At 37.1% G+C, this 26,886-nt stretch overlaps 1 long non-coding RNA gene across 1 annotated transcript in view; it reads right to left on the bottom strand.

Moving 5' to 3' along the window:
* Nucleotides 1-342: 342 nt before the first annotated feature.
* Nucleotides 343-26,886, bottom strand: part of LOC309861483 — a 547,912-nt gene continuing 521,368 nt past the window's right edge. The window contains exon 2 of the long non-coding RNA XR_014309962.1: nucleotides 343-1,088. This is a non-coding gene — a long non-coding RNA (uncharacterized lncRNA). The remainder of the gene's footprint in view (nucleotides 1,089-26,886) is intronic.

Below are 26,886 nucleotides of genomic sequence, written 5' to 3'. Positions count from 1 at the left end.
CCAGTTTGATCTGCATAAAAGCAACATTCTTCTTTTAAGGCGGTCAGGGGTGCCTGTGGAATGTCACACATATTACCAAGGGGAATGGGTGGAGAGGGGGTGCAAGGCATCATCCCCTTCTCCATCCTCAGCCAGCCTCCTGCTCCCTCATCATTTCCCCCTGAACAATTTTGACCCTTAAATCTTTAAGGTGGTTGAAGGTGGAAGGTCTCATCTTCTATAACTTCTTCCTGCTGAATAGGGGCGTAGAGCTGTTCCTACCTACTGGGGTCAATATTGATCAGGTTAGGAATGTATAAGGGAGTTACAAAAGGTGGAGGCAGCTGAATCCAGCTCTGACAGTGAAGAGGCGTCCTCTCGCGCGACAAGGATCGTCTGTCGTGGTGAAGTCATTGCAGCAATGGAGTCTCGGCACCAAGTAGAGAAACACTGAACGAAGCAACAAATTAAGGTTAATAAGGCGATAAGAATGAAAAGCCCGAGAAGGAGATTTGGCCATAGTCCTCCTTCAAACCAGGAACTTAACCATTCACTGAGAGAGAGAAGGATCTTGTAGGGCCTTAATTTGGGTATTCATATATTTTATTAGTCCTGTGACATTTTTGTGATAGTCTGGGATGTACACACAACATTCTGTCTTGATAATTGCACATGTGCCATCCTGGGCTGCTGTCAGGACATCTAAGGCCATCCTATTTTGTAGGACTGTCTATAGAGCAAAAATGTTCAGAGGTTATTGATTATAGAATAAGCAATATCAACAACCTTTGAACACCTCTGCTCCATAGAGAAAGAAGTACATTGGTCAGGTTCAAGCATACAGGTAACTAGGTTTAAAGTTTGACAAGTTTTAAGTATTATTTCTGGCCTATCTGTTAGTGTAGCCCAGTATTTAGTAAGTCGGCCTCCATCATCCATTGGTGGTCTTTGGCTTCTAAGACAAATCTGGACCTGATGTGACATCATTACAGTCAGGGACTGTCCCATAGTGAGCTTTGAGGCTCCTTTTATGAGGGCTGTTCTATGCTTAGCTAAAGCATCTATTTGCAATTGCACCTCAACAGAGGTGGCCTCTAGGATAAATATGACTAAGGGATGAAACCAATAAGACAACCTTTGAGTGGTCCAGCCTTAACAATATCCTGATTACAGAGGATCATTGTCAAGTGGGAGAAAACTTGTCAAGAGATAAGGGGAGTCCCCCATGCATCATACAATCCACTCATAAACAAAGTGGGGTCATCCATTGTCTCCACAAGTCCATAGTTAATCCTATGGAGTGCAATAGGCTGGCTTTTAGGCAATTTCATTATCCCAGCCACACATAAGGTGTTAGTTAAGTTATATAATTGTAGGGGAATTAATCCCATTTTCCAGTTGTTTAATCATGTGTGAGGGGGTTCTACTAATATCCCCACAAAATAAAAAAAAGCAAGAAGACCATCTAAATGAGCTAATGTGTAACTTCTCTGAAGTTTACCTCAAATTGTTTAGCTTAGGTAAACAAACATTTAAAGACAATCAAATCTGGAATTTAACATCCATAAAGGTGTGTTACTAAAACAATTTTTCTCTCTAAAATAACCTCATTTACAGAGATAGCCAAATCAGGATTAATTCACTTGTGAAACAAGTCCAGTTTTGACAAACTTGGCCCATTATTTACATAAGCTCAGCAAGAACAGTTGAGTGTGATCAATAGATCTTTTAGCATCTGCTTTGCTGGAACTTTTTATAAGGAATTTCTAGGTTGAACTTTTAGTAGCCTCTCTGGGCCAGAAGCCAAGCCCTGTACTTGCCATCAGGCATGCCTGCAATACCTGTTGATTTGGGCGAGTTCCTCTTTTGAGATTGCACCTACCAAGGAGTGACATTCTTTACTCACCTGGGGAGGCTGTGGGAACTCTGTAAGCAAGGTATCAGGCCAACAGTCCCAAGGGGCTTTATGGCTCCAGGTTTCATAAAATCAACCTTAGTTCCTTTAAACTGTCTGGTCATATCTGACTCTTTTCAAATATGACATCCCAGTCAAAGCCTTGGTAAAATAACCAGTTCTCAATGGTGTCCTGTTAAAGGAGAACAGATTCTTATTGAACTTATGCAAATGACTGATTGCCATGGAAGAAAGAATACTTACTGAGACCTTTTGGTTTCAGAGGGTTCATATAGAGAGAAAATTTGAATGCCTTGAGCACTTTTACAAATGAGCACTTTTACATCTCTATAAGTTACAGATAACTAGGAGGAAGTATCCCTAGTCTGGAAGAGCAAACATTAGAGAACTAGCAATGTCTAAAACAAGACAAAACATTAAGAGACACAACACTATAATCTTTTAGTTCATTTAGTTCCATATTACTAAATCTGGTGAATGCGGCTTTAGTCAGTTTTGGAAATTCTTACCCATTTCAGTTTTAGGATTTTCAAGTATATCAAATATCTGTATTTGTCCTGAAAGTCCTTTATAGGAATCTCCTTGAAGATAAAACTCATTTTACAAGAGAATTAAAACAATTATAAATGACAAAAACTCAGAATGGATATGGTTAGAGCTAAAGAGACATGGGAGTTTACAATTTAGCTGCAAGAAAATCAGGTTACAATTTCTGTGACACATAACATTCTCATAATTACAATATCAAGCGATGATCTCTCAAAACATTAAAACTTTAGGAAATGCATAGAATCTCTAGAATAGTTATAGCATTTTCCCAAATGTAACCCAAGGTTTATTATTGGTTTAAATCTTGTCAACAATTGCTAAAACCTTAGAAAGTTTAAAAACACATGCCTAAATATAATTAAGGATGTTAAACACCTGATAAAACAAAATATAGGAACTGAATTTTCCAGACAGGCAAAGAGAAAACCATTTACACTTTTTAACAGATCAATTAGCTAAGAAAACTTTGCCCCTTTTAAACAGAAAGAAAACCAGCTTTTTATACCAGAAATAAAATAAAAAAGGGAAAGACACTAAGTGTGCAGTCTTAAGATAGTAGTTTTCTGGGTTTCCCTCCCATCATGAATGATGTCGCAGACAAAGGAGGGGGATTTTTCCCCTGCTGTCTTGTTCCCATCCCTCATGGGAATTTAGGATCGTTTTAGCTAAGGCCTGTCCATATAAACCCCGGACCAGGCTACTCCGTGGAGTAGATGACCATTATGCCATATGATGCCCCATGAGACTCAAGGTGCAGCCCACTCAGACTCCATAGCCGAAGTGGTGGAGCCATACAGACACATTCACACAGTCAGGCACTCTTCAGATTCAAACAGGTTGGATACCCTCCCCTTCTGGGCATCTCTGGCTAATGGGAGGTGATCAGTCTCCCCTTTCACTCTTTAAAGATTAGAGTGAGTTTCTATGGTTGCAGAAAATGGAGGATGGTAACAGGGTGTTTTCGCAGTCCCTCAAGGTTGGGCTGTTTCCTTAATCTCTCAAGGCCAAATGGCCCTTATACTAGTAAGTATAATCTGTGTGGAGGCAGGTCAGGAGAGTGCTAAATTACCTTGGAGGCTGTTTTTCTTTCTTTTTTTAGTCTGTCCTGACCATATCTAAAATTTCTTTTGTGAAGATTTTCGTTCACAAACCTTCTACAACTTTCCTTTGCATTCAGGTTTTGTCCCAAGCCATTTCCTTCCAAACAACCATCTCATTTAGGACAAAATTACCCCCCTTACCTTCAACAAAATGTATTCCCATTCCTTAAATCTTTCTTACATATCTCCTACTTTCCTACATAAAGTTTCCCTTTATTTCCATCAGTCTTAGTTACACTAAGCAGAATTTGATACTCTTAGAAACCCCTTAATCTCTAGTGAAGACTAAGTATTAACCAATTGTGAACTGCTACAACATAATTCTTCAGGTGGCAAATTTATGCATCAGTTAAGTGGAAAACAAATTTACCAACAGATTTAAATACTCTTAGTTTGCAGTAAGAAGTCAAAAAGCACAAACCTACATCCAGTAATTAACGACTTAGCATTTTATCCTATTTGGTTAAGACCTAGATGTCCACAATTTAATTCCATTTGTCATCCAAGCAAAACTTTAAAACTTTCAGATTACCAAAGACTTTGAAAGCTATTTCAGCAATTACCCATTAGAACTTTGAGACAGACAATTAACCATCAGTTTAGTTATTTCTTTGCTAACAAATTTTAATAACACAAGCTTATTTGATCTTCAGTAACTTCAAAGTTTCACATTTACTGCTGATAACTTAAAAGACAGGTCTTATCTTAATTAAACCAACAGACTTAACTTAGTTCCAACACTCATTTACGTTCCACCTGGACCCACTCCACTTTGAATGTTTACCTGAGACATGGTTGGGAAGATCTGGAGTCGGGGGGTGTTAGGTCCAGGGGGTACTCTTCTTGCTCCTTGACAGTGAAGAGAGAAGGAGCTGTGGTGCATGATCTAGAGGCCAGTCATGCAGGCTGCACACACGTTGGTACAGAAATAGGAGAAGAGGGAAACAGAAGAAACAAAGTGCTGCCAGGAGACAGAGAAAGGATTCCCAGTTTTGGAGCTCCTAAGCCCCAAAAGAGGATCAGATGCCATGCTTTCCCATCAGCCGGGGGGAGGGGTTAGGCAGTCCAAGTCAGGCCAGAGAACACAGGGAAACTTCCCCAAAACAAAGAGAGTTTCGGCAGCTGCTTGGGAATATTCCTTATAGTCTCTGTCTCGAGTTAGACCAACCCCAGTTGGCTCCAGTTATAGCCATTAACATGGGAAGTGAGTGAGGGAGAAGTTCCCACATCTATTAGGAGAAACAGAAATAAGGTTAGAGTCCCCTTTGCTAGGGATGGCCCAGTGACCTGGGTTTACTAGAAGGTTTAAACGTATTGTCCCATTTTAGATTCTGAATAAAGCAAGAAACAAATAGCCATAATACTGAACAAGACAAACAGACCAGTCACAAGACGTGCCTTGCGGCTTTGGCGCCAAACCGAAACCGATTCCGACGGTCGGGGGAAAGCAGAAACTGCTCCCTCGGCCAAAAATTGAACGTATCCCTCGGAAACGCTTGGAGCACTGAAAAATCAGGCTCCCCGAATCCCTGGGACATCTCCCAGGGTGGCAGGGGAGAAGTCTGAGTCTGTCAACTCCTTCTCAAGCTGCCCCGAACCAAACACCAGTCTATTACATGTAATAGCACAATTCCGATACCGAACACTGAATGAGACACAAACAAGAAGCAGGCAGACAAGGCAGCAGACAAGACAACAGACAGAGACAATGGCCGGCCAGCTTACCTCCCAGTGGGACCAGTGGTCCTTGGGCTGGGGTCCACGGTGGATCTCGGTGGGACTTCCAAATGAAAGACCCTAGAGGACCCACACCCAAGGATGCACTCAGACCACTGGATGCAATAAGCAAGAGGATTTTATTCGGGCATGCTCGGACTCCCAGGGACACTTGACCATGAAATCCGCGAGGGATGGGTCAGTGTCTGAGAGCCCTGATCTGTTTCAGGAGTCCCTTAATATAGAATTTTACAGTCCATTACATCAGAGCCCTCACTTTTCTAGCCAGTAATTTCAAAGCATTACAGTAAGGCCTACACATAGGTAGCCAATTCTTTAAAACCAACCATACATTCTGGCCAGTCACCATTCAGGTAGTGTACAGTAGAGGGTACGTGTTGAATTGCACGTTTCTAACCTTTATCTGTATACGTGCTGAATCGCACATCTCCAGCTAGCGTATGTGCTGAACCGCTCATCTCTGGCCTTGGTACAGGAGACAACCCTTATCAATTTTATTTAGTAGTAGGGGAAATTCTTAACAGGAGAAGGGTATAACTTTATTTGATTACACAGCGAGCAAGGGTTTAAGCAATTTTTCATTTCTTAGCAAAGCATTAGAAGCATTATTATACAGAAGCCAGAAACAGCTGGGTTAAACACAGATTTTTGCTATTCGTTATCCTGTTATGCAGCTTGCTGACTCCCTTATCTATGGTCAGCTAGCCACAGTTTCTTAGTTAGCATAAGCTGGTTATAAAAAGAATGTTAAAACTTATAGGCTATACTATAGTTCTGACCTGGGGTCCTTCAATGTGACCAGTTGGAAAGTAATACCCCAATATGAGTGAGAGTGCCCTGCGTCTGGGGACCAACATTAACTTGGAGACTGGTCAAAAGCACTCCAAAAGAGCGAAGGGTCACGGGGGTGGGGGGGAATTGTGAGAATCAGGACAGCTAGGGACAGTGTCTTAAGTCCCCTGTCCCAGGACAGCCTCCCTGGCACTGAGGCAGAGAGAGTGCGGCAGAGAAACCAAGTCTTAGTCCCTAAGCCACCAGCGTGCCCTAGAATGTGTGGGGTCCATTTCCTGTGAGAGGATGGGAGCCACGCCAGGCAGCAGAACTCGGGATCCCTGCTACAAAGCCTGAGATAAGTGCGCACATACCTCATACTCCCCTGAGGGAGTTACAAAGGCCCAGCCAGCACTCTTTGACCCGCACCATTATTTCAGAGCCTAAGACGTGCTTCCCTATCTCTCCCCTGACAGAGGTGCTCAAAATCCCAGCCTGATGCTTTTGGTCCTGTGCCCCGTGTGCCCCAGTTCTCAGTGCCTGAGATGCGTGCGGGACCTGTAGCTGCCCCTGAAAGAGGAGTGCGCAAGCTGGGCACTCTTAGACCCAGCAATATCAGGCACTCCCAGCCCAGGCCAGTGGGAAAATCTCAGTGTGTGATCCTGCTTGGAACCTCTCTGGGAGCTCCCAGACAGCCACCCCTGCCTTGGCTTTGGGTACAAGCAAAAGATCCTGCATCCCCAGGGTCTGCAACTTGGAACCTGCTCTGCCAGCAGCCAAGGGGGAACTTATTTAGGCTCTGCACCCAGACTGAGGCTTCTCTCTGAGAAGGAGATCAGGGTGCAGTTTGTTTTCGTCTAAAACTACAAAAACCATCAAAAGCAGTCAAGGTGAGAGAAAAAAAAGTGAAAAAACATAAAAACTGCCAGAGAACAAAAGCCTGAAAAAAAACCAGTTTCCTCAGAACCCAACCCCTTGAGGGGGGCGGGAGGAATTAACTTAGGAAACATCATTGACTGACTACCCACGTGGCAGGCCCCTACCCCAGAAAACAAACCAAGAAAGAAAAAGAGAGAGAGAGAAAAAAAAAAAGGACTATGAGAGAACAACCACTATTTCATAGAAAAACTTTTATTTTTGACTCATTCCCACTATTCTAGTTTTTTTTTTTTTTTCACTTAGGTAATTTTTTAACCTAATTACCATAACAGTGAGCTGTACAGTACATCAAATTCCATAATACCCTTCTAGCCTGAACTTTTTGACATACAACTATGTTTTTCTTTTGCATTTCTATTTTTTGAATATTTTACTTTTAGTTTAGTTTAGTCTAGTTTATTCCTTTTTATTTTTATCTTCTAATGTTCATATAGAGTTAAACTTCAAAGTAATCCCCTTTCCTCAATCAATATTTCCCCTATAGGTAAACCAATTTTTAATCCCCTTTTATCTTAGGAAAGTTGAGTCCTTTAACGAAGATATCAAGAGACATCCAAGAAGAATCAAAACAACCTTCCTCGCACACACTGGGAATTTATAACCACTGTCCCATCTTCTTCTTCCACCAGTGTTTCTGTGTTTTTGTGTTTGTCCTGAGAGCAGAACCTCTTTTTGACGAGGTTCTTCCGTTATTTGCCTATACATATATTTTACTCTTGTCATATACTTGTATCAGTCCTTTTGTTTGTTGGTTGGTTTGTCTACTTCATAAATCTTACCTTGGGGCCCATCTGGGCTGAACCTTCTCTTTCATCTTCCCTTTCTTTTCTGTATCTCTCTCTCTCTTTTTTTTCTTTTTTTTTTTTCTTTTTCTTTTCTTCTCTTTTGTCTCTCGTTTGGGTGGGGAATCCTAATTGCTCAGAAGTGTTCCAGGGTGCACCTTGACTGCACCACGGTTGATATATCCAGCTACATCTACTCAGTCATCTCCCACCAAAATGACTAGGAGGAGGAATGCCCAACAGAAGAAAAATACAGAGGATGGATCTTGTGCAGCAGAGCTAATGGCTATCAACATAGACAATATGTTGGAAAGAGAAATCAGGCTAACAATTATCCAGGCAATAGCTAGGTTGGAGAAATCCATGGATGACCAAACAGAATTGATTAGGGCCGAAGTGAAAGCAACCAGACAGGATTGTTCACAAGGTTAGGGTGGATCTTAAAGCTACCAGGGAGGAGGTCCACAATGCTCTCAATGAATTCCAATCTAATCTAAACTCTCTCAAAACTAGGATAACTGAGACAGAATATAGAATTAATGATCTGGAGGACAAGCAGAGAGAGAGAAAGAATAAGGAGGAAGCCTGGAACAAACAGCTTAGAAACCAGGGAAAACAATCAGGGAAATCAATGATGCCATGAAGCATTCCAATGTCAGAATTATTGGAATCCCTGAAGGGGAGGGGAAAGAAAGAAGTCTAGAAGATATAGTGGAACAAGTCCTTCATGAAAATTGTGCCAACTCAATAATGAAACTAATGGAACCAGAACTAATGGAACTAGAGGCTGAACAAACTCCACCCAAAATTATACATTCCAAAAAAAACATCACGACACCTGATAGACAAATTGAGAAATTATAATTGTAGGTATAATCTCTTGAAAGCCGCTAGGGCAAAAAGGCTCCTTACTTACAGAGGGAAGCCCATCAGAATAACATAACACCTGTCCACAGAGACCTGGCAAGCCAGAAAATGCTGGCAAGATATATTAAGGGCACTAAAAGAGAAGAACATGCAGCCAAGAATACTTTATCCATCAAGACTGATATTCAAAATGGATGGAGAGATAAAGAGTTTTCAAGACATCAAGGTTTAAAAGACTAGGCAATCACCAAGCCGACACTGCAGGAAATATAAAGGGGGGGTTCTATAAGGAAGAAAAAGAAAGAATAACAAGAATATCATTGAACAGAAATACAGATAAAATATACAGAAAGAAAGAATAACATCGAACAGAAATACAGATAAAATACAGATGTTCAAGATAATATTCAAGAATAACATTGAACAGAAATACAGATAAAATATACAGAAAGAAAGACTTCAAAGGTAACTTTATGTCAATAAAAAATGTATCTATCAATAATCACCCTCAATGTGAATGGCCTAAGTGCACCCATAAAACAGGACAGTGTTGCAGATTAGATAAAACGACAGGACCCATCCATATGTTGTCTACAAGAGACCCATTTTGAACCTAAAGATACACCCAGACTGAAAGTGAAGGGATGGAGAAGCATCTTTCATGTCAATGGCCTTCAAAAAAGGCTGGGGTAGCGATTCTCATATCAGACAAATTAGAATTTAAACTAAAGACTATAGTCAGAGATACAGTAGGATACTACATAATCCTTAAAGGGACTATCCACCAAGATGATCTACAATTGTTAATATCTATGCTCCCAATATAGGAGCAGCCAATTACTTAAGAAAACTGTTAATCAAGATAAAGAGTCATATTGATATAAATACACTAATCGTAGGAGAGCTTAACACACCTCTCTCAGAATTAGACAGATCATCAAAGCAGAAAATCAATAAAGAAACAAGAGCATTGAATGACACATTGGACCAGATGGACCTCATTGATATATACAGAACATTCCACCCTAAAACAACAGAATATTCATTCTTCTCAAGTGCACATGGAACCGTCTCCAGAAGAGACCACATACTGGGTCACAAATCAGCACTCAACCGATACCAAAAGACTGAGATGATTCCCTGCCTATTCTCAGATCAGAATGCTTTGAAAGTGGAGCTCAATCACAAAGAAAAGTTCAGAAGGGACTCAAACACCTGGAAGCTAAAGGCCACCTTGCTTAAGAATGCTTGTATCAACCAGGAGATCAAAGAATAACTGAAACAATTCATGGAAACCAAGAGAATTAAGACACTTCAGTACAAAAACTATGGGATACAGCAAAGGCGGTCTTAAGGCAGAAATACATAGCCATCCAAGCCTCCCTCAAAAAAATTGAAAAATCCAGAACACAGCAGCTGTGTCTACACCTTAAAGAACTGGAGAATAAAAAACAAGTAAAATCAACTCCACACATAAGAAGGGGAATCATCAAAATTAGAGCTGAGATCAATGAGGTAGAAACCAGAGATAGAGTAGAACGTATCAATGAAACTAGAAGCTGGTTTTTTGAAAGAATCAATAAGATCGATAAATCATTGGCCACACTAATTCAAAAGAAAAGAGAGAAAGTCCAAATTCATAAAATTATGAATGAAAAGGGAGAGATCACAATGAACACCAAGGAAGTAGAAACAATCATCAGAAGTTATTATCAACAGTTATATGCAAATAAGCTTAGCAACCTAGATGAAATGGATGCATTCCTGGAAAAATATAAACTCCCAAAATTGCACCAAGAAGAAATTGACAGCCTGAATAGACCAATATCTAGTAACGAGATTGAAGCAGTGATCAAAAACCTCCCAAAAAACAAGAGCCCAGTACCTGATGGATTCCCTGGCGAATTCTACCAAACTTTCACAGAAGAAATAACACCTATTCTCCTGAAGCTGTTTCAAAAAAATTGAACCAGAAGGAAAACTTCCTGACTCTTTCTATGAAGCCAGCATTACCCTGATCCCCAAACCAGGCAAAGACCCTACCAAAAAGGAGAATTTCAGACCAATATCACTGATGAATATGGATGCTCAGATTCTCAACAAGATCCTAGCCAACAGGATCCAACAGCACATTAAAAAGATTATCCATCATGACCAGATGGGATTCATCCCTGGGCTACAAGGATGGTTCAATATTAGCAAATCAATCAATGTGATTGAACAAATTAATAAGAGGAGACAGAAGAACCACATGGTCCTCTCAATTGATGCCAAAAATGCATTTGACAAAATCCAGCATCTATTCCTGAGTAAAACACTTCAAAGTATAGGGATAGAGGGAACATTCCTGAACCTCATCAAAACTACCTATGAAACCCACAGCAAATTTGATCCTCAATGGGAAAAAGCTTGCAACCTTCCCGTTGAGATCAGGAACAAGACAAGGATGCCCACTTTCACCACTCTTGTTCAGCATAGTATTAGAAGTCCTAGCAACAGCAATCAGACAACAAAGACAAATAAAAGGTATTTAAATTGGCAGTGAAGAAGTCAAACTCTCCCTCTTTGCAGATGACATGATTCTTTATATGGAATACCTAAAAGACTCCACCCCCAAACTACTAGAACTCATACAGCAATTCAACAACGTGGCAGGATACAAAGTCAATGTGCAGAAATCAGTGGCTTTTTATACACTAATAATGAAAATAAAGAATAGGAAATTAGAGAATTGCTTCCATTTACTATAGCACAAAGAACTATAAGATACCTGGGAATAAACCTAACCAAAGAGGTAAAGGATCTGTACTTGAGGAACTACAGAACACTCATAAAAGAAATCAAAGAAGACACAAAAAGATGGATGACCATTCCATGCTCTTGGATAGGAAAAATAAACATTGTTAAAATGTCTATACTGCCTAGAGCAATCTATACTTTTAATGCCATTCCGTTCAAAATTCCCCCAGTATTCTTCATAGAGATGGAGCAAATAATCCAAACATTTGTGTGGAATCAGAAGAGACCCTGAATTGCTAAGGAAATGTTGAAAAACAAAAATAAAACTGGGGACATCACGTTATCTGATTTCAAGCTTTATTACAAAGCTGTGATCTCCAAGACAGCATGGTGCTGGCATAAAACAGACACATAGACCAGTGGAAAAGAGTACGGAGCCTAGATATGTACCCTCAACTCTACAGTCAGTTAATATTCGACAAAACAGGAAAAAATATATAGTGGAAAAAAGACAGTCTCTTCAATCAATGGAGCTGGGAAAACTGGGCAGCTATATGTAGAAGAATGAAACTCGATCATTCCCTTACACCATACACAAAGATAAACTCAAAATGGATAAAAGACCTCAATGTGAGACAGGAATCCATCAGAATCCTAGAGGAGAACATAGGCAGTAATCTCTTCAATATCAGCCACAGCAATTTCTCTCAAGATATGTCTCCAAAGGCAAAGGAAACAAAAGCGAAGATGAACTTTTGGGACTTCATCAAAATCAAAAGCTTCTGCACAGCAAAAGAAACAGTCAAGAAAACAAAGAGGCAAACCACGAAATGGGAGAAGATATTTGCAAATGACAGTACAGACAAATGGTTGATATCCAGGATCTATAATGAACTCCTCAAACTCTACACACACAACAGGCAATCATATCACAAAATGGGCAGAAGATATGAACAGACACTTCTCCAATCAAGACATACAAATGGCACAGACACATGAAAAAATGTTCATCATCCCTAGCCCTCAGGGAGATTCAAATTAAAACCACATAGTGGTATCACCTTACACCAGTTAGAATGGCCAAAACTAGCAAGACAGGAAACAACATGTGTTGGTGGGGATGTGGAGAAAGGGGAACCCTCTTACACTGTTGGTGTGAATGCAAGTTGGTGCAGCCTCTTTGGAGAACAGTGTGGAGATTCCTCAAGAAATTAAAAATAGAACTTCTCTAGGACCCTTCAATTTCACTCCTGGGTATTTACCCCAAAGATACAGATGTAGTGAAAAGAAGGGCCATCTGTACCCCAATGCTTATAGCAGCAATGGCCACAGTCGCCAAACTATGAAAAGAACCAAGATGCCCTTCAACAGACGAATGGATAAGGAAAATGTGGTTCATATACACTATGGAGTTTTATGCCTCCATCAGAAAGGAGGAATACCCAACTTTTGTAGCAACATGGATGGGACTGGAAGAGATTATGCTGAGTGAAATAAGTCAAGCAGAGAGAGTCAATTATCATCTTATTTCACTTATTTGTGGAGCATAACAAATATCATGGAGGACAAGGGGTGTTAGAGAGGAGAAGGGAGTTGGGGTAAATTGGAAGGGTAGGTTAATCATGAGAGCCTATGGACTCTGAAAAACAATCTGAGGGGTTTATAGTGGTGGGGGGTTGGGAGGTTGGAGTTCCAGGTGGTGGGTACTATAGAGGGCACGGATTGCATGGAGTACCTGGTGTGGTGAAAAATAATGAATACTGTTATGCTGAAAATAAATAAATTTAATAAAAAAGAGAAAATAAAAAACAAAAATAATCAATGTTATTAATTGAAAAAAAAAGTGCAGAAGACATGCACAGACACTTCTCCAATGAAGACATACAAATGGCTATCAGACACATGTAAAAATGTTCATCATCACTAGCCATCATAGAGATTGAAATTAAAACCATATTAACATATCACCTTACACAAGTTAGAATGGCCAAAATTAGCAAGACAGGGAACAACATGAGTTTGAGGGAATGTGAAGAAAGGGGAACCCTCTTCCACTGTTGGTTGGAACGCAAATTGATGTAGCCACTTTGGAGAACTGTGTGGAGATTCCTCACAAAATTAAAAATGGAGGTTTCCTATGACCCTGCAATTTCACTATGGGTATTTACTGCAAAGATACAGATGTAGTTAAAAGAAGGGTCATCTGTACCCCAATATTTATAGCAGCAATGCCCATGGTCACCAAACTGTGGAAAGAGCCAAGATGCCCTTCAACGGATTAATGGATAAGGAAGATGTGGTCCACATACCCCATGGAGGATTATGCCTCCATCAGAATGGATTAATACTCAACTTCGTATCCAGTTAATCGATGGAGGTGGTGGAGATCATGCTGAGTGAAATAAATCAAGCAGAGAGAGTCAATTATTATATGGTTTCACTTACTTGTGGAGCATAACAAATAACATGGAGGACATACGGAGATGGAGAGGAGTTTGGAGTTGAGGGAAATTGGAAGGGGAGGTGAACCATGAGAGACTATGGACTCTGAGAAACAACCTGGGGGGTTTGAAGAGGTGGGCGGTGGGAAGTTGTGGGAGCCTGGTGGTGGGTATTAAGGAGGGCACTTGTTGCATGGAGCACTGGGTGTGGTGCAAAAACAATGAATACCCTGGTGGTGGGTATTAAGGAGGGCACTTGTTGCATGGAGCACTGGGTGTGGTGCAAAAACAATGAATACTGTTACATTGAAAAGAAAAAAAATACAGAAAACAATGAATTCTGTTATGCTGAAAAGAAATTTTAAAAAATGAAGGAGTATAGTGGGAACAAATTAAAATAAAAGTTGTATCTGTGAAGTAAAATTAATTAATAATAAAAAATAAAAAAATAAAAACCCCTCAACAACGTTGTTATCAAAAGAATATAAACCAACATGATTAAAGGCATATGTAAAGACTCACAGTCAATATAATCTTCAAAGCAGAAAAACTGCTTCACTGTTACAGTTAGAAATAAGACACTGTCATAAATATTATTTAACATTGTACTGGAAGATCTAGAATCAGCAGTCAGGCAACAAAAAGAAAGTACAAAACAAAACATCCAAATTGACAAGCACCAAGTCCAAACTTCAGTGTATGCAGATGACATGATACTCTGTGGAGAAAATATAAAAAGACTCTACCATCAAATTACTAGACTGATATGTATATTCAGCAGTGCTGCAGGATATAAAATCAGCATACAGACATCTGTTCCATTTCCAATAATGAAGCATCAGAAAGGTTAATCAAGGAGTCAGTCTCATTCACAATGGAACCTGACACAAGATACCTAAGAATAAACCTAATGAAAGAAGTAAATGTCTCTACCTAATGAAAGAGGTAAATGTCTCTAGAACACATAAAGAAATTGTAGAGTACACAAAGAAAAGGAAAAACACTCCATGCTAACAGATGAGAAGAATAACTGTTGTTAAAATTGTCTATACTACCAAAACCAATCTACCCCTTTAATGCAGTCCACATAAAAAACTACCAGCACTTTGAGCAGAACTAGATCTTAAACTTTTTAGAGAACTACAAAAGACTCTGATAGCCAAAATAATTATCAAATTCCGTAAAGAATGTATCACAATCAGCATGCCAAAATTTAATATTCCATTTAAGAAATGGGCAGCAGATATGAACAGACATTTGTTTGTTTGTTTGTTTGTTTTTCCCAAGGAAGACATACAGAAGACTAACAAACAGAGGAAAATATTCTCAACATCATTTAACATCATGTAAATGCAAATAAACACCAAGATGAGATACCACCTCACAACTAGCAGAATGCTAAAATTAACAAAACAGAAAATGACAAATATCGGTGATGAGGTGGAGCTACAAGAAGCCTCTGTCATGTTTTGTGGTTATGCAAACCTGTGCAGTCACTCTGGAAAAGAGTATGGAAGTTTGAGCACAGTTAAGAATTGAACTACCCAATGACACAGCAATCACAGTGCTAGGTATTTACCTCAAGGACAGAAAAATACTGATTCATAGGGGTACATAGATCTCAATGTTTATAGTAGCATTATCAACCGTAGTGAAATTATAGAAAAAGACATATGTGTGTAATATAAATATATGTATATGCATATGTATCTAATATAAATATAATGCATTATATATATATATATATATATATATATATATATATATATATATCACCCACCGAAAAGAATGAAATCTTGTCATGTCCCATAATATTATTGACACAGCAAGTGTTTGTTATAATAATGAAATTTTGTAGTCACAGAAAAGCAAGTACCATATGATGTCACTCATATGTGGACTTTAAAAACAAAACAGATAAAAATAGGGATATGAAACACCATCAACAATAACAAAAGGGAAGCAAGCCATAAGGAACCCCCAAATGTAGAAAAGAGACTGAGGGTTGATGGAGGAAGTTGGCGGGGGATGTGTTATGTGGGTAATGTGTGTTAAGGAATATACATGCTGTGATGAGCTCTGGGTGATATGTGTAAATGATAAATTATTAAATTCTATACCTGAAATCAATTTCACCATATATATTACCTAACCAGAATTTAAATAAATATTTGGAATAATAAAAAATTCCATGAAATGAATATATATAGACATATTCCAATATCATTAGCACACATATTATTTCACACTTATATGGAATATACACCAAAATAGATCACATTCTAAGCTACAAAATACACCTTTACAAAAGTTTTAATAGAAGTCATGTAATGTCTGTTCTCAGAATATAGTGCAATGCAACTAGAAATAGAGTATTGGGTGTGGTGCATAAACAATGAATTTACTTAAAAGAAATTAAAAAAATAAAAATGTAAAAAAAAAGAAATCAATGTTAAAATCTAAAGTAAACATTTCATAATGTAAGGTTTAAACAATGCACATTTAAATAACATAGGCAAACACATAAATATTAAGAAAATTTTATTTTTTTTAAGTTTACTTACTTATAATCTCTACAACCAGATGAGGGATTGAACTCATGTCCCCAATGTCAAAAGCCACGTGATCTTCTAAGTGAGCCACCCAGTTTTCCCTAAACTGATGAAATACATAAAAAAAAGAAAAAAAAAACAGTGAATCTTATTGAATGCAGATATATAAAACTTACATGGAAATGTGTTTTGTTGAATGTATATATTAAGAAAGAAAAGTCTAATATCAATAATTTGCATTCATTTCTAAAGAATTATAAATAGTAGATCAAAAATACAATGCAACAAAAACTAAATTAATGACAATGTAAGAAAAAAGAAAAAGAAATGACAGGAATCATAAATACTAGAGCAATATAGTTAAATCAATAGAGAAAAATCAAGAAAAAGAAAAAAATAATTTGAAATTAGGTTATTGGATTTAAAAAATGCACTTGTTTGGTGATGAGCACTAGGTGATGTATAAAAGTGTTCAATCACAATATTGTACACCTGAAACTAATATTATGCTGTATTTTAACTAAGTGGAATTTTAATAAATCCTTAAAAATGATTAATGAAATTGATAAAATTCTAATCAGGCTAATGAAATAATAAGAAAAAGAGAAGGCACAATTGATTAATATCAGAAATGAAAGAGGGGACAGGAATACTGATCCCACTGAGAATAAAAGAATAGGAAAAGCATGGAGGACATGGGGAGTTAGAGAGGAGAAGGGAGTTGGGAGAAATTGGAAGGGGAGGTGAATCATGAGAGACTCAGAAAAACAATCTGAGGGGTTTGAAGTGGCAGGGTGGTGGGAGGTTTGGGTACCAGGTGGTGGGTATTATATAGGGCACAGATTGCATGGAGAACTGGTGTGGTGAAAAAATAATGAATACTGTTTTGCTGAAAATAAATAAATTTAATTAAAAAAATAAAATAGGAAAGGAATACTATGAATAACTCAAAGGTGACAAGTTTGATAACTTAGGGGAAATGGAGAAATTTTTGAAAGACACAGTTTGCTAAAACCCATTAAGAAGAAATAGAGAGAATGAATAGGACTTTAATAACCTTCCAGAACAGAAACTACAGGCCCAGGTGGGTTCACTGGTGAGTTTAAACGTTGAAAGAACAGATTGAATTAATTACCTACAATTACTTTCAGGACATAAAAGCAATTGGAATACTTCTGATTCCTTCTATGGTATCATCATTACCCTATTACAACAATGATATAAAAAAGACATCATTTTTTTTGTGAACATAGTTACAAACATCCTCAAAAATGCTTCAGCTTTATTACAATAATGTATAAAAGAATTACATATCACAATTAAGTAGATATATTGCAATTATGTGAGATTGAACATTGTAAAATCACTTACTGCTGTTCATTATATCAAAAGAATAAATAAGAAAATAGCCACCTCCCATATTAATAAATACTTAAAGAGCATTGTACAATATATGATACCCACTCACAATTAAACCTCTTAATATACTAGATATAGAGGTAACAGTTAATCGTGACAAAAACAATTCTACAAGAAGCTGACTGTGATATTTATAGTTAATAGTGGGAAACTAGAAACTTTCACACTAAGATCGGGAGCAATACAAGTATGTTCCCTCTCATTAGTCCTTTTCAACATTGTGCAGAAAGTAGTAGGAAATTCAATTAGAAAATCAGAAGAAATGGAATGTATATAAATTCAAAAGAAAAAATTAAAAACACTTTTGTTCAGACATAATCTATTTATTGGGTAGAAAATCCAAGAGTTAAAAAAAGCTCTCATGAAATAATGAGAAATTTAGCAAATTTGGAAGGCAAAATTTTAATATACAAACTGAAATATTGCCCTATGCCATATGGCATCAATGAATAAGTGTAATATGAAATATTAAAAACAACATAATTTACCTTAGCACCAGGAAAAAAAGAAGAATGAAATAGAAGAAAGAGGGAAAGAAAGAGAAAAAAAAATTGTTAGGTACAAATAAAATAAAATAAATATGTATCATACATTTAAGGAATATGCCACAAAATTCTCATGAATGCAGTTAGAACTAAATAAATGTTTAGATGATCCAGTTTCATGGATAGGAAGATTTAAAGTTGTGAATGTATTGATTTTACTAATTTAGATTTATAGATTTAATGAAATCCAAATCAAAGTTACATCAAGTTATTTTCTGGACATTGACAAAGTGATTATAAACTTTATGTGAGAGGAAAAAATAAGCCTAGAATAGCCAACATATTGAAAAGGAAGAAGGAACAAAGATCGATGATGTCCAAATAGAAGAATTTATACAAAGTTAGAGAAATCATGACTGGTAGTTTGGTGTGAGACTAGATGACGATATCAGTGGAAAAAAAAAGGTGGGCGCCTGGGTGGCTCAGCGGGTTAAGCCGCTGCCTTCGGCTCAGGTCATGATCTCAGGGTCCTAGGATCGAGTCCCGCATCTGGCTCTCTGCTCAGCAGGGAGCCTGCTTCCTCCTCTCTCTGCCTGCCTCTCTGCCTACTTGTGATTTCTCTCTGTCAAATAAATAAATAAATAAATAAATCTTTAAAAAAAAGACTAGAAGAAAACCAACATGAGTATAGTTAACTGAATTTTGTCAAAAAACAAAGACAACATGATGTAGCAAATACTGTCTTTTAAAAATGATGCTGGAACAACATTGTCCTGTTGCAAATAAAAAATCTAGAAAAACACATAAACTGAAAAAGCATTGTAGAACTAAATGTGAAACTACAATGTTTGTAGACAATAGCACAGGAGAAACTCAGATGATGTCAAGTATGAAAATGATCATTAGATACAGTGCCAACACGTAACTTATTTTTTTAAAGAAATCTCTACACCCAATATAGGTCTCAAACTTAAAACCCTGAAATCAAGTGCCATGTACTTCACTAATTGAGATAGCATAGGTCACAAGGAATAACTTATTTTAAAAAAAGAATCAATACACTGCATTTATTAAAAATTAATACAAAATAAAATAAAATTAAAATACATATTTATTAAAAATAAATTTTATGTTCCTTGAAAGAAAGAATTAAAAACAACAGAAAACCCCAAATTCAGAGAATTTTGAAAGAACACCTTCCTAAAACATATATGTGATAATTTTTTTAAAAAATATACAGAAAAATCTTGAAATCAACAATGAAGAAAATAACTTAATGAAGAAAATAGAGGAGTCCCAAAGACCCATCACTAAAGAATATAGACAGCAAGTAAGCATATAATGTTTCACATTACATGTCATCAGTTCTACGCAAATTAAACATAAATAAGATATTACTACGTATCTATCAAATGGTCAAAGTCCAGGCAACAACAAGACTAAATGCTGATGATGATGGGGCACAGCAGAAGTGATCATTTTTTACTGGCAGGAATGCAAAATGACATAAACACTTTGGAAGATAATTTGGCAGTTTCTTAATAAAGTAAACTCATCTTAAACATGCAATCCAGAAGCCCACAATGGGTGAAAGCATATCCACATAAAAACTACACCAGGATATCTGGGTGCCTTAGATGTTGGGTATCTGATGTTGGATCCAGTAATGATCCCAGAATCCTGGAATCCAATCCAGCATTGGGCTTCTTGCACAATGGAGAACCTGCTTCTCCCTCCACCTGCTACTCTCCCTGCTTGTGCTCGCCCTCTCTCTGACAAATAAATAAAATATTTTTTTAAAAAAATCATTACATAGATGTTCATCATAGTTTTATTTATAATTGCAAAATCTTGGAAGCTAACAAGACGTTAGCTTATCAGTCCATGTTAAAGCATGGAGGAACTTCATAACCATATTTTTAAGTGAAGGAAGCCAATCTGAAAATACTATATACTGTCTAATTCCAACTACAACATATTCTGGAATAAGCAGAACTATGAAGACACTGAATGTTCAGTAGCTGTCAGGATCATGTGTTGAGGAGAAATAAATTGGCAGAGCACAGAGGAGTTTAAAGCCAGTAAAACTACTTGCATGGCAAGTAATATAATAATGGACATAAGTCTGCAATAAAATGGGAGAGAAGGGAATTTTGTTTTGGCCAATAACAACAACAGCAGCAGCAAAATCACAAGGATCATAAAGAAGTAGGAAAACCTGGTCCTTATGTTGAAACAACCTATACTGATAGAAACTGTCCTTTAGGAAACAAAAAGATGAGTATTGCCAGATAAAAATAATAAAATAAAATAACTTGAATATAATCAAATGAGTAAATAAAAACACAGACAAATAACTAAAGGAATTTTGCTTCAAATATCAGGTAAATAAAATGAGAATATCAACAAAGAGATATGAATTTTAATACAAAACAAAACAAACAACAACAAAAAAAAAAACCAGAAAGCAATCAGAAATTCTAAAGTTGAAAACTACAAAATCTACAGTGAAAAAGTTTCTAGGGAGATACAATGGGACATTTGAACAGTCAGAAAAAAAAAAATCACTAATGAAAATGAAGGCAGGGCTATATTTATAGATTCTGAGGAGCAATACATTGAAAAAACAAAAGAGCAAAAAGACAAAAAGACAAGAGAAATGTGAAGATAGCCAATGGTATAAATGGATCATCATGAAGTAGAACAATATATGTGTTATAGAATCCCAGAAAGATATTAAAGTGAAAGAAGCAGAGAGATCATCTGAATGAAAAAACTGGCTATATTTCAAAATTGATGATATATATGATTATACAATCCAAGAAACTTAACCAAATTCAAGTAGGATACCCTCAGAAAGATCCACAAAAAGACACAAAGTATCAAAATATAAAATAAGATATTGCAAGCAGCAAGAAAAATGCAAGTTGTCATGTAAAAGAGAACATCGGTAAAATTATCTTCTGAGTTCTCAGCAGAAATTGAGAGCTTAACACAGGGAAAATATATTCAGTGATGACAGATTAAAAACTGTTAATTGCAAATATTATAAATGTAAAGTTATCCTTCAAAAAAAAAAAAAGAAAAGAAAAGAAAGAAACTAAGACATACATAAAATCAGTGAAAGGTTTTTACTGCCAGGCCTGTCTTACAGGAAGTGTGAAAGGAACACTTTATTTCAGGTTGAAATAAAATAATGATGTAATATGGATTGTAAACTTAATTTAAATTTCCTAAAGAGATTAGAAGACATATGTATGAGAATAATAGTGTGTATGAAAAATGAAGAATGAGTTTGTGAGGAAGACATTAATACCTAAAGTGAGGAGAAATTAGGTATACTAATAGAATTTATAGATGTCATTAAATTTAAGAAACAAACCAGATGCATATAGGGGAAGGTAAGACAGAGATGGAAGCAAAGCATAAAAGACTCTTATAGTTAATAAACTGAGGGTTGATGGAGAAGTGGGTGGGGTTGGGCTCAATGAGTGACAGGAATTAAGAAGGTCACTTGTGATTGGCATTAGCTGTTATGTATAAGAGATGAATCAGTAAATTTACTCCTGAAACCAAGATTACCCAATATGTTAACTAACTAGAATTCAAATAGATATTTGAAACAAATAAAATTTAAGTATCAATTAAAATTTAAATTTTAAATCTGTAGTATGTTATAGGTAATTCCCATTATAACTTTAAAGAAAATCTCTTTTTTAAATTCTTATTTTGTTATTATCATGTTCAATTAGCCAACATTTGGAACCTCATTAGTTTTTGAGGTAGTGTTCTAAGATCCATCAGTTGAGTATATCACCCTGTGCTCATCACATCACACACCCTCTTTAAGGCCCATCACCCAGTTACCCCATCTCTACTGTGTATTTTATAAAACACTACCTCTGAAACAAATAATACACTATATCTTAATTAAATTTAATTTAAATTAAAAATACAATATATTATAAATAAAATGATTACCAATATGGTATATATTTTGTTCACCATTTTAAGATTTTATTTATTTGGCAGAGAGACCCTGAGAGAGGGACATAAGCAGGGAGAGTGGGATAGGGAGAAGCAAGCTTCCCACTGAGCAAGAAGCATTATGAGGGGCTTAATCCCAGCACTATGGGACCATGACCTGAGCAGAAGGTGGATGCTAGTGACTGAGCCACCCAGGTGCTGCTAATTTGTTCATTCTCTTTGCCTTATTTAATAAGACCATTTCTACTTCAAGGTCGTAAACACATTTCCCTTTCATGTAAGAAGGAAAATAAAGGGAATTTGACCATGCCACTACAAAATAAAACCAAGTGCAGACACACAAAAAATACTGGGGAAATTAAGAAACAAATTGTATGACATAAAGAAAACAAATGGCAAAAAAGCAAAATATATTCCATATTTATCAGAAATTACCTTAAATGTAAGTGGATTAAATGTCCTAGTTACACCATCCGTTGTAAGAATGGAATAGATATAGATGATATAGATATAGACACACTATAAGACATTCAATGTATGTTGATGAAGTTTCAATACTGTGAAAAATAAAAGTATTTGAATAAAAGATAACCCATGCAAGATAGAGAATATGAAGTTGTAGTAATATGAGAGGAAGGGGACTACAAGTCTAAAATTATTCAAAAGAGTTGAGTATTCATCTTTTCTGATATATGCAAGAAGTTGGACTTGCTGCAAGAAGTTGCAGTGGCTGAGGCTGAAGAGGTTGCTGCCTGGGTTCTCCTCTAGGATTTTGAAGGATTCCTGTCTCACACTGAGGTATTTAATACATTTTGAATTTATCATTGTACATGGTGTAAGAGAAGATCCAGTGTCATCCTTCTGTATGTGACTGTCGAATTTTCCCAGAACCACTTATTGGAGACACTGTCCTTTTTTTCCATTGCATATTATTTCCTGCTTTGTCAAAAATTAGTTGAGCATAGACATGAGGGTCCATTTATGGGGTCTCTGTTTTGTTGCATGGGTGTGTTTTTGTGCCAGTACCATGCTGTCTTGATTATCACAGCTTTGTAAACTAGCTTGAAGTCAGGCATTGTGATGTCCCAAGCTTTGGTTTTCTTGTGCAACAATTCCCTGGTTCTTTGGGATCCTTTATGGCTATATGCAAATTTTAGGATTGTTTGTTTTAGGGCTGTGAATAATTTTGAGGGTATTTTGATAAGGATTGCATTGAATGTGTAGTTTTCTCTGGACAGCATATGCATTTTTACAATGTTAATTCTTCCAATCCAGGAGCATTGAATGACTTTCCATCTCTGTGTGTCTTTCTCAATGTCCTTCCTCATTGTTCTGTATTTACCTCTTTCATTAAGTTTATTCCTAGGTATCTTATGGGTTTGGGTGCTATGGTTAAAGGTATTGACACCTGAATTTCTCTTTCTCCATTCCCATTATTCGAGTATAGAAAAGCAAGAGAATTTTGTGCTTTGATTTTGGAATCCCGCACATTGCTGAATTCCTGTATGAGTTCAAACAATTTAGGGGTGGAGTCTTTTGTGTTTTCATATAAAGTATATTGTCATATGCAAAGAGATATGATTTGACTACTTCTATGACAACTTGAATGCCTTTTACATGTTATTGTTCAAATGCTGGGGCTAGGACTTCTAATGCTGTGATCAATAAAGTGGTAAGAGTGGGCTTCCCTGTCATGTTCCTGACCTTAAGGGAAGAGCTGTCAGTTTTTCCCCATTGAGAATGATATTTGCTGTTGCCTCTTCATAGATGGCTCTTATAATATGAGATATGTTCCCTCTATCTCTATATATTGAGGAGTTTTAATCATGAGAAGATGTTGTATTTTGCCAAATGTTTTTTAAGCATCAAATGAGAGGATGTTATGGTCCTTGTCTTTCTTTTGTTTATATGACTAATCACATCACTTGATTTGTGAATATTGAACCTTCCTTACATCCCAGGAATAAGCCTCACCAGGTAGTAGGGAATAACCCTTTTTTAAATTTTTTTTTAATTTTTTATAAACATATATTTTTATCCCCAGGGGTACAGGTCTGTGAATCACCAGGTTTACACACTTCACAGCACTCACCAAAGCACATACCCTCCCCAATGTCCATAATCCCACCCCCTTCTCCCAAACCCCCTCCCCCCAGCAACCCTCAGTTTGTTTTGTGAGATTAAGAGTCACTTATGGTTTGTCTCCCTCCCAAATGGATGAAGGACCTCAATGTGCGAAAGGAATCCACCAAAATCCTTGAGGAGAACACAGGCAGCAACCTCTTCGACCTCAGCTGCAGCAACATCTTCCTAGAAACAACGCCAAAGGCAAGGGAAGCAAGGGCAAAAATGAACTATTGGGATTTCATCAAGATCAAATGCTTTTGCACAGCAAAGGAAACAGTTAACAAAATCAAAAGACAACTGACAGAATGGGAGAAGATATTTGCAAACGACATATCAGATAAAGGACTAGTGTCCAGAATCTATAAAGAACTTAGCAAACTCAACACCCAAAGAACAAATAATCCAATCAAGAAATGGGCAGAGGACATGAACAGACATTTCTGCAAAGAAGACATCCAGATGGCCAACAGACACATGAAAAAGTGCTCCATATCACTCGGCATCAGGGAAATACAAATCAAAACCACAATGAGATATCACCTCACACCAGTCAGAATGGCTAAAATCAACAAGTCAGGAAATGACAGATGCTGGCAAGGATGCGGAGAAAGGGGAACCCTCCTACACTGTTGGTGGAAATGCAAGCTGGTGCAGCCACTCTGGAAAACAGCAGAGAGGTTCCTCAAAATGTTGAAAATAGAACTGCCCTATGACCCAGCAATTGCACTATTGGGTTTTTACCCTAAAGATACAAACGTAGTGATCCAAAGGGGCATGTGCACCCGAATGTTTATAGCAGCAATGTCCACAATAGCCAAACTATGGAAAGAACCTAGATGTCCATCAACAGATGAATGGATAAAGAAGATGTGGTATATATGCACAATGGAATACTATGCAGCCATCAAAAGAAATGAAATCTTGCCATTTGCAACAACATGGATGGAACTAGAGCATATCATGCTTAGCGAAATAAGTCCAGCAGAGAAAGACAACTATCATATGATCTCCCTGATATGAGGAAGTGGTGATGCAACATGGGGACTTAAGTGGGTAGGAGAAGAATAAAGGGAATAACCCTTTTGATGTATCTTGTTGAATATTTTTGTATTAGGGCACACTAGGGTTTTTATCTATAATTCTCCTTTTTCACAGGGTCTTTGCTTGTGGATTAATGTAATGCTCAGCCTAAGAAAATGACTGTGGAAGCTTTCCATTCATTACCATTTTTTTGGAAGCAGCTTCTGTGGAATAGGTATGACTTATTCTTTGGTAGAATTCCACTGGGAAGGTATCTGGTCATCGTCTCTTGTTTTTCTGGGGTAAGTTTTTGCTTCCTAATTCAATTTCCTTGCTGGTTATTGTTCTCTTCAGATTGCTTATTTCTTCCTATTTCAGACTTGGTAAATTACAAGTTTCCAGGAATGCATCTACTTCTTCCAGATGGCCTATTTTTTTTTTTTTTGGCATATAGTTTCTGATAATATGTTCTAACAATTCCCTGTTTCTTTTGCATTGGTCACGATCTCTCCCCTTTCCTTCCTGATTTTGTTAACTTAGGTCCTTTGTCTTTACTTTTGGCTACATCTGGCCAGAGGTTTATTGATCTCATTAATTTGTTCTGAGAACCATCTTCTAGTTTGTTGGTGGGCTCTGCTATTCTACTAGTTTCTGTTTCATTGATTTCTGCTCCAATCTTTATTCCTTCTTCTCTCCTGCTGTGTTTCAGCTCTATTTGCTGTTCTTTCTTCCATGTGTAAGGTTAGCATGTGCATTTGGATTTTTCTAATTTTTTGAGACAACCTTGGATGGCTAAGCAATTTCCTCTAAAGACCAACTTTTCAGTATCACACAGATTCTGAACCAATGTGTTTTCATTTTCATTAGTTGCATTTAATTTTTTAAGTTCTTTAATTTCCTGGTTGTCCCAATCATTTCTTGGTAGGATTCTCTTTGACCTCCAAATGTTTGAATTCCTTCCAAAATTCCTCTTCTGATTCAGTTCCACTTTCAAAGCATTATTGTCTGAAAAAATGCAGGGAAATATCTCAGAAATTTGGTATTGTTTGAGACCTGATTGATGACCCAGTATGTAATCTTTTTTTTTTTTAATTTTTGTGTATGTAATGTTAGTCACCCTACAGTACATCAGTATTATTTGAAGTAGAGTTCATAGACTCATGGTTTAAGTATAATATGTTTTATTGTTTTATTCAGTACATGCCCTCCTTAACAACCACCATCAGTCTCACCAATCTCCCCAAACCCTTCCCCCTCTAAAACCCTCTGTTTCGTAGAGTTTACATTCTCTCATGGTTCATCTCTCCCTCCAATACCCCCACCTTCACTTTTCCCTTCTTTCCCCTAATGTGGTCTCTGTTATTCCTTATTTTCCCAAGTAAGTAAAACCCTATGATAATTGACTTTTTCTGCTTGATACCTTATAATCATTATAATTTCCTGCAATCCCTTCCATGTTGATGCAAAAGTGGGGTAT

The sequence above is a fragment of the Mustela nivalis genome (genome assembly GCF_964662115.1).
Source record: "Mustela nivalis genome assembly, chromosome: 3".
Taxonomy (NCBI): Eukaryota; Metazoa; Chordata; class Mammalia; order Carnivora; family Mustelidae; genus Mustela; species Mustela nivalis.
This window is presented reverse-complemented; position numbering and strand designations above follow the sequence as displayed.